This window comes from Cervus canadensis, chromosome 8 (assembly GCF_019320065.1).
Source record: "Cervus canadensis isolate Bull #8, Minnesota chromosome 8, ASM1932006v1, whole genome shotgun sequence".
Classification (NCBI taxonomy): Eukaryota; Metazoa; Chordata; class Mammalia; order Artiodactyla; family Cervidae; genus Cervus; species Cervus canadensis.
Window position 1 is genome coordinate 4,053,674 of NC_057393.1, and position 11,793 is coordinate 4,065,466.

Genomic DNA, 11,793 nt, shown 5'->3' on the forward strand with positions numbered 1-11,793 from the left:
AGGGTGAATGGAATCATCAGTTAAAAGCTTGTCACAGGATCCTTGGTTCAAACAGAGAATTTCCACCCCAAACACTAGTCATTGAATAGTACATTGCTTAGCCACTGAATTCCCCAGGGAGAAGGATGCAGCCTGCTAGGACTAGATCACCTAATAGATTATTTAAAATTGACTATATATGCGTAAGTACATACACAATGTACAATTACATCTATAAGTAACATTTAACATGATATATGTGCACATACAAGGCTTCCCTGGTGATTCAGACGGTATAGAGTCTGCTTGCAATGCAGCAGACCCAGGTTTGATCCCTGGGTCAGGAAGATCCTTTGCAGAAGGGAATGGCAACCCACTCCAGGACTCTTGCCTGAAGAATTTCACTGAAGAGGAGTCTGGTAAGCTATAGTCCATGGGGTTCCAAAGAGTCAGTCACGACTGAGTGACTAATCCTTTCAATTTTCATGTGCATGTATATAAAGAGATGTGGATATATAAATCTCCATGCATTTATTGAGCACTCGCTGGATGCCAGCTGTCTCATTTACTAGATGTGTTCCATGGACTCAGCTCTTATGGGAGACATCCTGCTACCATCCCACACTAACCCTAACCCTATCCCCAACCCTAACCTAGTGCAGAAGCTGAGCTGCAGGCAGATTAGGAATCTGGAGCTCGGATGTGAACCCAGGCAGCCTGGCATTCAGACTTCCTCTTAACCTTGACCTTTGCACCCTGCACAGTGGAAGAAGTAATTATAGGCTCCATCTTCTTCCCAACAGTGGTGTGTTGGCGCCAACTGCCAAATGCCCGGGAGGGAGGCTTAGCGTCCATCAGCATCTCATCACCTGCTCAGCCTTCGGGACCCGGGTCAGTTTCCTGAGGCTGCTGCCCTTGGGAGGGGCTGGGTCAGTCTCAAACCAGCCGTTAGCCTCAGCACCTCCGCTCCTTGCTGTGGACCCCAGAGGTCTCAGATGTGGTCACCAGCCAAGCAGTGAAGGGAGAGTGGAGGGAAAGTCTCCAATTTCTTTCAGCTGAACAGTTATTTTAGGACAAATTGATTTGGGCTATTTTTCCCAGGCAGGGCTTTCCCAGGCAGGGCTGGGTGGGGAGTTATCTGGACCATTTCAGTTGCTGGGCCAGGAGCTGATGGCAGGACAGCCAGCCCTTTCTCCTCGGATCAGGATATGCAGTCCTCTGTCCTCGCGTCCCTGAGGAGCTGAGCCGTGTTCTTCCTGCCGCTCAGGCTGAGGAATCTGAAGCTGGCAGTGCCAGGTTTAAAGCCCACCAGTTCCGTCCTCTGAAGAGTGCCTGTGAATGAGCCAAAGCGGGCTCTACCTGCCCCACAAGGAGGCCGTCTCTTTCTGCTCCAGCGGCCGTGGTCGGGACCCTTGCCATCCCTTTGATTTTGTGTCATACGCTCCTTGGGGATGCCCTTCCCTCTGCCGTGGCGGGGACACAGCTCAGTGACCAGCCCCCAAGACATCAGGTACCACTGCTCACGATCTTAAGGGAGAAGTGGAAGCACCCTGCAGTGTAGTCATCTCCAGGGTTCAGAGAACCGATGTGTCCAGAGACCACGGAGGGTGGGATGCCCGTCTCCTAACCTCCCCCTCAGCGTCCCACCCCTGGGCTCAGGCTCCTCCCCCAATTCTGCAGGTGCCAGCTTTACCCCCGACCTGTTGGGAGTGTGGCTTCTGGAACAGCCATTCTGTTCCATGGTTTGGTTATGTGCTCAGGTAAGGCCGGACTTCCTGCAGAACCAGGCAAAAGCATCTCCAACTCTGTGTTGGTGGTGGTGGTTCTCCCCACCTTATCAAGGCTCTGAACTCAGGACGTGACAAACTTTCCAAGGTCAAGAATCCTCAGTTCAGCAAGACTCCTAAAATAAGGGAATGCATGATCATTCAGATAATAGATTTGGGCACATTCTCTGCCAGGGTGCTGCTGAGAATGCTTGGCAATGGAAATCCACTCTGGACAGAGCCAGAAGCAAAAATGAGCTGCCGGAGTATCTGCAAACTTCCAGTCACAAAGTACCTTAAGAATTTCCAAATACCTTTCCTAAGATATTTTTTCTTCTGCATATAATGAGATTAATTTCCTCATTATTTCTAGTATTCTTAAAAAATTGGTAACACTTTAAGAGTCCGGTCATTATACTTTCATTTGGTATTCATGGAAATAGCGGTGATCATAATGAGTTCACTTGGTATGCATGTGGTTGTCACATGCACTTTCATAAAGCTACCATTGTAACACAGGTTTCCTTTGGCTGCATGCCTTTTTATGATGTAAACTACTTCACCCGATCTGATTCCGCAGCCTCCAGGAGAAGGAGTCTTCCGGGGAACTGGGGCTTTGTCTCAAACCAGCTAAGGTACATCAGAAAATAGTCTGATACAGCTGTCGCCTTGCACCTTGCAGATTTATACCCATATCCAATCGCATTAGACCCCTGGAAGTTCTTTATCCCCTGCCTTCTTCCAGCACACCCAGCCTGGCTGATGGCATTCCCCAAATGCTGATTGAATTCTAGAGAATTTGAGTAGATTTCAGGATTCTCTGAGCCGCCCAAGCTGTCTCCCCTTCAGGACAAGGAGGACAAATTTGGTCCTGGTTCCCTTGCTTCAGTGTGGCATCAGCAGCTTGTCTTCATTAAGGATGTTCCCGGTCTAGTGGTCAATTCATGTTAACACAACATAGAGATGAATCCTACTAGCTTAATGATAAAGAAGATTGTGTTGTCATTGTTCAGTCACTAAGTTGTGTCCAGCTCTTTGCGACCCCATGGACTGCAGAACGCCAGGCTTCCCTGTCCTTCACTATCTCCCGGAGTTTGCTCAAATTCACGTCCATCAAGTCGGTGATGCTCTCTAACCATCTCATCCTCTGCCACTCCCTTCTCTTTTTCCTTCAATCTTTGCCAGCATCAGGATCTTTTCCAATGAGTCGGCTCTTCACGTTGGAATTGGGAATGAAGCCAGGACAGAGTCCTTGCCATCAATGTGAAGAGGGATGGGGCAGCCTTGTACTTCCCTGGGTGTGGCTTTACGACGTGCTTCTCCACCCTGCTGGCATTTTCTGCACTCAACAGCCTTGAGAGCTGCGAACGGCAAAGGTGAGGCTTAGGAAAGGGGACATGTGAACAGTTGTCCCCCTGCTACAACTGCTGCCTCTGTTGCCCCAGGAAGAGGAGAAGCATCTTGTTCAAGGGGAGACCGGCAAGTGCTGTGGTCCATCACGGAGTGGAGGTCCTGTCCCGCAGTCGGGACACGTGTTCCAGCAGCTGAGCCAGGGCACAGGGAAAAGCAACTTTCCTCCAAGAGGGGGTACGGAGAAGGGGGTCCCTGCAGGACAAGTCACGGGTAGGTCACCTTCAGTGCTTCTCTTTGCGCATCACGGGACTCGTATCCTGGGGACGTGACCGAGTCTTTGTGAACCAGTTCACAGCTTGAGCTTCCGGGACCAACAGTAGGAACTCAGAGCGTGACAACAGAGGAATTCTGGGGGGAGAAGACTCTGGTGGGAAGGCCTGCACTGACGTCCTTTCATTTTGATTTTCTCTTATGTTTTCCCGTCCCTAATCAAATGCATTATCACATATTTAGTTTAATTACCATATCAGGAGGAAATTCACTTTTACTGATACAATTAAAAGACTAGCAAATAGTGTCTTACAAGTGGCTTGGAGCCACATTAACAAAATGTGATAGTAATTGATGTGGGAGTCACATGATCTGATGGCAAAATGGGTTGTTTTAATTGTGTCGAGGGGAATCCTCTGCCTGGTTCTTCTGACTCCCTGCATCAGCCAAGCGCCAGGCAGCAAAGGTGCCACTTATTTGTGCCTGGGGTTCAGGCATTACAGGGGGATGAGATGTGCTTACAGCTCCTGGGATGAGATTCTGGGATCCAGTTCACCCATCCTTGCCTGATTCACATGCAGACATGTCTGCTGGATAGAAAATATTTCACTGAAATTAGTTAAAAATACAACAATAACCATAGCAGCAGAAACCCACTGCATACTCAGTTCAGATATTCAAGTACCCAAACGCATGCTAAATTGCTTCAGTCACGTCCGGCTCTTTGTGACCCTACGTACTGAAGCCCACCCGGCTCTTCTGTCCACGAGGATTCTCCAGGCCACGATACTGGAGTGGGTTGCCATCCAGGGGATCTTCCTGACCCAGGTATTGAACCTGCATTGACAGGTAGGTTGTTTACCACTAGCACCACCTCGGAAGCCCATTTTAGTACCTAGACCTTGATAAATCAAGTGCATACATTTTTAAGTAAAGCCAGAGGATGATTTCTATTTTTTTGCATTTTTATGAATTGCCTTTGTAATATCAGTACTTTCAAACTAAAAGCTATTCAAATATGCATTAAATATCTTCACATGACACCAGAATGGGCCATCTCTCCACAAAGCAAGCACATTATTAATTTCTTCACAAAATATCTGAACAGCATTTTTCAATTAATTTTTTTCGTGTTGTGTTTGCCTCCACCTGACACCACAGATGTGATGTTGTCTTTTTCACAGCTGGAGACCAACTAAAATGGCCTCTGGGATAATGTGAATATGTCAAGCAACAAAGAATATGGCATTTAAAGCAAGAGAATTCCTATCTTCGTGACGAAACTTTGCCCTTTCCTCATGTTCCTTTCCTAGCTCATTGAGATGAGTGTCTGCAATTCCTGACCTACCAATTAGTTCCTGAATGAGCAGGTTGGAAAAGCACCCTGTGTCACACCCACGGCTAATACCCTCACTTATGGGACCTTGACCCCAGCCAGCCAGCCTTCTCCTGGTCTGCGGTGTGATTAATAGTTCTGCGCTGATCTAATTGCAGTCTGCCTGTGGATCCCGATCAAGGCATTCCCCATCGCCTCTGGAGCCATCTCCGACTGAGAGCTTACCGCCAGCACAATGGAGCCTGCACGCATGCCCGTGTATACATACATGCCTGGGCCTACATGCCTGTGCAATACACGTGTGCAGAGCATTTCCGGTCAGGAGTCACCCAATCTTTGTCAGCAGTGTATATCCGGTCACACCATGGTCCTAGGGCTCGAACATGATTTAATGAATTTAGAGTCTGTATCCCTGGCTCTGTCTACATAACTTCCAAATAAATGGGAGGGAACATAAATTCACTTAGACTGATGATTTTGCATTAGAAGGGCCAGGAAAATCTGTTATTTGGATTTAATTGATGTAAAAATTAGACTTGGCCTAATGGGCGGACTTGTGTAAATATTTGGCAATGGGGGCTCCAGGCTCTTTGCCAGCAGCGATGCTGGTTGTTTTCCTCTGAAACCTCCCCCAGACCCGGAACTCTCACCTCTCAGCCTGTTGGCTGCATCCTCGTGGCGTTTTGTGGATGGTCTTCAATGGAGTATGTTTAACTCTGTGGGCAAAAATGCTAAAAGCTGTGTGAGGTTTTGTCCTGTCTTTTCTCTCTTGTGTTTCACTTACACACGGCATCCTTTTTACTGCTAATCAAAGAAGGTGATCTACTCATATTTTTAGTCAATTATTTACTCAGTTAAAATAGTTTATTGATCACCTATTCTGAACAATAACTCTTAAAACCCATTTATTCATTCACTCATTCAACAAATAGTCATGAGAACACTTCGTGACTCCCTTAGAGAGCTTCAGGAATCCCTTATGAGAGAGGAAATAAAGTATGTCTTCCCCAGCTCTTAGAGATTATCACTGCCTATGAAGTGACAAAAACAACAAAAACGAGCATCTAAGGTGCCAGCCTGGCATTTCCCCCAGCCAAGTGGTACTCACTCACCAGCCTTGGAGAAGGGAGGATGCCAGTTTTTACTTCCCCAAAGGATGGGTGTCTACTGGCCCCTGTGTGTGCCTCACTCATGGTCAGAACCATCAGTGTTCAGACTGTGAGTCTGAGATCTTCAGTAGGAAACTGTGCTGGGTGTCCTGTGAGATAAAGGCCCATGAGTCAGTCATTTATTTCCTCTGGCACGTGTAACTGAGGGCCTTCCATTTGTCAGATAATTTGATGACTGTCTGATGAGATGAAGATCCTATTCCTTTCCATCTAATCTGGGTAGACAGGAATATACCAGGCAAAACCAATAAAGGAAATTCAGTGTGGAGCTACCTTAGCTGGGAGGATCAGAGAAGTTCTCTACGGATGTTACTTTCAAGCTAAAACCCAATGAGGACAAAGAAACAGTTTTACAGAAACCTAGGGAAGAACATTTGATAAATAAAGAACAGATAATAAGCAAGAAAAAGACTCAAAATGGACAAGCAGAAAAGGCAGAGACTGAAACCTAATAGGAGGGTGAGTGAACCACAGGCTGTTTCAACATGGCAGTGAGCAGTGGAGGGATACTCTGGACCAGAGGAGCATTTCCATATGTGCTTAAATGTAGCAGAAAATCCATGGAGGGTTTTACAAGGGAGAGCATCACAAGTGGATTCAAGGGTTTGAAAGTTCCCTCTAAGAGTGGAGAATGGATTTGGGAGTCGGTGGAGGGCAAGACTGGAAGCTGGAAGGCTCTCAAGATGGTTCAGCTGTTTCTGCCTTAAACTTCCTACTGACTGTAGCTGAGTTCTTAGTGAGGATGTCCTCTGCCTTCAGGTGTCCTCAGTGAACCTCAACTCAGGCCCGCGGGGACGGTCGACGTGAAGCCAATGGTGTGGTCCAGCAGTCACCCATGCTCCTGCAGCCCGGGGTGGTGTGTGTACGTTCAGGTTGTTGAGGCTTGGGGCCCGACCACCAAGCAGACAAGCCCCTAGTGCAGACAAGCTCAGTTCCCGTGTACTGGGCACCACTGTCCCCAACAGCCAACTAGGGAGATGCTCACTCACAGCAGTCTACCTCTCAGTGCTAAGGAGGCATCATTGGTGATGACATCATCCTCATACACGACGCAAGAATTCATTTTGTACTGAGAGTAATATACAGTGACTGCTGGAGCTTTTATATCTCAACACCACTTTAAACTTTTGGAGATGCCTTGAGAATCTGTAGAAAGAAACACAGGCCCTCTATAAATCCCATAGTGAATATAACTTGCCTTTTGTCCTCTCAGTCATCACTCCACTGTTCCTTCCTCTAGGCCTTATTCTCATTTCAATCAAGTGTCTCTCTTGGGACCACCAGTCCCAGGACCTACCCAATGAGTAGGGCAGTTGGTCTAAACAGTGGCTTGTGACCCAGAAAGGACCACGTGTGGCCCACATGGCAGTTGAGACGTGTGCCTTGCTAGAGAAAATGCCTGTCTCTGCTGGGCTCTGAGGCTGTGAATTCGAGGTTGTTCTTGGTTACCTTTTCTCATGCATGGAGCCTGCCTGTCTGTCTGTCTACAGAATAAAGTCAAATGGAGACCCAATAGGGATGAAAAGAAGATGTGAGGGGGGGAAAGAGAGATAAAGGAGAGAGAACTCCCAGTCTCTCAGCTTTTTCAATCTGTAAACTAATGCCAGTTTCCGTCTGGGCCGCATGAACTAAAACATTCATGTTTTGCAGAAGTTATTTGACTCAGGTTCCTGGCCCTCCACACAAGCCCTGACTGATGGCCGCAGCTATGTGTGTTCAGTTAGAGCCTACGAGTTTCCACACTTCAGACACCCTAAGCATTGGACTGAGCCCAGACTCCCCTAGCCCCAGCCCTTTGGAAAGGGGAATCTACACACTGGCTTCCTCCTATCACTAGCCAAGATCTGGCAATACAAGCTTTGATGACCATGTAGTAACTTACTCACCTGGCCCCTCCTAAATCTCATCGTGGGGGAGTCAGTGACTCGGGATGTTGAGAACAAGGCTGGATCCTCCCCGGCCCTGCCTTCTGCATCATCTTCCAGCACTCATTCCGCCCAATTTCTTAGACAGCTCTTGCTTCTGTGAACCAGTCTGACTGGTTCATTTCTCCACATGTTTTGTGATCTCATCTCTTACCAATGTCTCTAGGACTCTGCCTACCACCGGGGTCAGACATGCTGTCTCCTGGCTGGTTTGTTTCCCAATCCCTTTCCTAGAGACTGGAGTTTGCCCTCCTTCAATCTGTCAGCACCTCTCATTTCCAGAAGAGCCATTTAAAAAATCTATTCTCAAAAGAGCAGCCGCTTCTCTCCTCTTGTGAATGACTTTGGACACAGAGTTGTTGAGGATCCCGTTTCCCTTTCTGATATCCTAACTTTAGCAGTCGGTTCTAATTCCCCCCGACTCCCATTGTATCTAAAGCTCCAAATTGTTGCCCTCTCTATCATAACACCTGAGCCTACCTCTTGTTTCCTTTGCATGAAATGTTTGGTCTCCCTTCTCAAGAGAAGTTCTCTCAGTCAGGCAGTTGGGTGACTGCTGATGTTTTACATGAATCAGCAAATGGTATTTAACGTTCTGAGCAGTATCTTGACTCACGGTGCTGTTCCCTTCTGTGACCTGTTGAACTCCAGGCTTTATATTTTTTTATTTTATTTTTTTGGGCTCCAAAATCACTGCAGATAGTGATTGCAGCCATGAAATTAAAAGACTCTTACTCCTTGGAAGGAAAGTTATGACCAACCTAGATAGCATATTAAAAAGCAGAGACAAAAAAAATAAAAATAAAAAAAAGCAGAGACATTACTTTGCCAACAAAGGTCTGTCTAGTCAAGGCTATGGTTTTTCCAGTGGTCATGTATGGATGTGAGAGTTGGACTGTGAAAAAAGCTGAGCACCGAAGAACTGATGCTTTTGAACTGTGGTGTTGGAGAAGACTCTTGAGAGTCCCTTGGACTGCAAGGAGATCCAACCAGTCCATCCTAAAGGAGATCAGTCCTGGGTGTTCATTGGAAGGACTGGTGCTAAAGCTGAAACTCCAATACTTTGGCCACCTCATGGGAAGAGTTGACTCACTGGAAAAGACCCTGATGCTGGGAGGGATTGGGGGCAGGAGGAGAAGGGGATGACAGAGGATGAGATGGCTGGATGGCATCACCGACTCGATGGACATGAGTTTGAGTAAGCTCCGGGAGTTGGTGATGGACAGGGAGGCCTGGTGTGCTGTGATTCATGGGTTGGCAAAGAGTTGGACACGACTGAGCGACTGAACTGAACTGAACTGAACTGAACTCCAGGCAGAAAAGCAAAGGACTGAGAAGGGGAAGGGGTAGCTGGGAGTTTGGAGTCAGTAGCTGCAGACTATTACTTACAGAATGGAGAATCAACAAGGTCCTACGGGGAGCTATATCCAATATCCTGGGATAAACCATGACGGAAAAGAATATGAAAAAACAATGTATATATAACTAAGTCATTTTTCTGAATAGCAGAAATTAACACAACATGGCAAATCAACTATATTTTAATTTAAAAAAAAAGAAAGCAAAGCAAAGGAAACCAAAGCCCACTGGCAAGCTAATGAACTTGCAGTTGAGCTCTGGTTTGCTGGACTTGCAGTCTGGGGTCTTTTCCTCTTTTGACGTGACCGTGGCTCATTCACGAGGCTCTTCCCTTTGCGACGCCACTGGACAAAGGCTCTTCTTTGCCCGAATTCCTGCCCGGAGTTTGCAGGCTTGGAGCATCTCCGGTCCTGGGTGTGGCGATGCAGCCTGGATTGAAGGTTGGCTGCGTCTATTCCCCCGACACTGACACACACACCTGGAACTGAGCAAAGCCTGAAACTTGGATTTCTCCTTCCTGCCAACGTGTGCGCTTTAAATGAACGTGCCGTGCGTGCGTGCTCAATCAATTCAGTCTTGTCCGACTCTTTGTGACCCCATGGGCCATAGCCCGCCAGGCTTCTCTGTCTATGGGATTCTGATTCTCCATGCAAGAATACTGGAGTGGGTTGCTATTTCCTCCTCCAGATCTTTCCGACCCAGGGATCGAACCCTGGTCTCCTGTTTCCCGAAGGCAGGGTCTTTACCACTAGCACCACCTGGGAAGCCTTTAAATGAATATTTTAATGTAAAAGAGTCATGCCCTGAGGGGATCTTTGCAAAGGGGATTCTAATGAGCCAACAACCTCCACGCCCAAGTAGTCCTTTTAGTTACCTATGACGTTATTTGGGAAGGCACAGATTGTCTCCACCGTCTCCTTGAAATCTCAAGTGAAACATCTGTTTCTAGAGGCTGATAAGGCGCTTTTTTTGCTTCCATTCAAGATGTAGTAAATCAGCAAAGTCACAGGGAAAGATTAGAACTCAATATGATGGTAAGAAAGAAGATCTCCAGGCACTTGCTATAAGTGGGAAACTTCACTTCGTTTTCAGGACGATCCTTTATAAATGGACAGTCTATGGGCCCAAGAAACCTCCTTGCCTGTGGGGCTGGGAAGGAAAGCTCCTCTCCGCAACAACCTTGATCCCCAGGCCACGGTTGCAAATCAATCACCTGGGACATTGAAAATGGCAGTCTTTCTCTGTTCAGTCACACAGCTGTGTCCAGCTCTTTGCAGCCCCACAGACTGCAGCATGCCAGGCTTCCCTGTCCCCCGTCTCCCAGAGTTTGTTCAAACTCATGTCCATTGAGTCAGTGATGCCATCCAACCATCTCATCCTCTGTCATCCCCTTCTTCTCCTGCCTTCCATCTTTCCCAGCATCAGGGTTTTTTCCTAAGTAATGGTACTCAGAAGATGCAAGGGAAAATCTAAATTACAATTCCCAAACCTTCCAGTCTGAAACTGAATTAAGGCTATGGTCATCGAAGCCTGGCAAAGGAGATCACTGGGTAATTCCACCTGTTGAATTACTTTTTCCCTTCCAAAACACCACTGCTGCAACTCAAGTTGGTGGGTTTCCTGCTCCCAGGTTCTCTAATGATGCAGTGAACTCACAGATACAAGGCTGCAGGATGTCGAAATTAAGTGTAGATAATAGGCAGTTCTTCAGAGGGTGAAGAAACTTGTCTCTAATTTTCAAGGGCTCAGCTTCATCTCAGTAGGGTAGTTAACTGTGATCCTCCCATAAGCAATGAAAGCAATACACTTGCTCTTAAGCTTTAACTAAATGTTGAACAGGAATGGTTTTCCAGGAATTGGTGTCTTTCAGTGCTCTTATCAATATCTTAAAATCCCCTGTGGAGCCTTCTCCCCTTTCTCCAGTGCTATAATTTGGAGGCAGGTCTACACACTGGGTTTGTGGGAGGAGGAGCATCTTGCCTTCAGAACATACCCCTGCGGGGTATATGCCCACCTCGCTCTCTCTAGCTCCTGGTTGAGCCTCCACCGGGTTACTTTCTACTCTGTAAATCAAAAAACAGTTCCACCCCTGCGTTTTCTGGATCAAGTCACTTTAAGGCTTTATATCACGCTGCGTGCTCGCTTCGGCAGCACATATACTAAAATTGGAACGATACAGAGAAGATTAGCATGGCCCCTGCGCAAGGATGACACGCGGATTCGTGAAGCGTTCCATATTTTTGAAAAAAAAAAAGAAAGAAACAATAGCTGCTATTGGGTTGCATTTATTGTCTGAATTCGACTTATCTGATGCCTTCATTTTGGAGCTTTCCTTTTCTCTTTCGAATCCCTGCAAAGCGTGTTTGTGAAGCAAAGGCTGCTTTTCCCTGAGAATGAATAGCATACCTCCCCCAAAACAGAGGAAAGGCAATGCCCTCTTTTTTCGCAAGGCTGGGAGGTGCCTGTGGACCCCAGAGGCTCCAATGCCAGCCGCATCCTCCACCAAACCCAGCTCGTGTTTTCTGTTCTTTGGAGAGCTGCTCTCCCCTCCGTGATCGTGGCTGTAATTACACAAATGATCTGCTGCACTGTCACTTCTAGTCAAAGGTGTCATCTAAAATTAAAAATTCATGTAA

The 11,793-nt window shown here is 47.1% G+C and overlaps 1 non-coding gene across 1 annotated transcript; it reads left to right on the forward strand.

The window, feature by feature from the left end:
- The first annotated feature begins 11,292 nt into the window (after positions 1-11,292).
- On the forward strand, positions 11,293-11,399 carry LOC122446971. Its single transcript, XR_006271101.1, has one exon. It is a non-coding gene; the product is annotated as a U6 spliceosomal RNA (small nuclear RNA).
- The last annotated feature ends 394 nt before the right edge of the window (positions 11,400-11,793 follow it).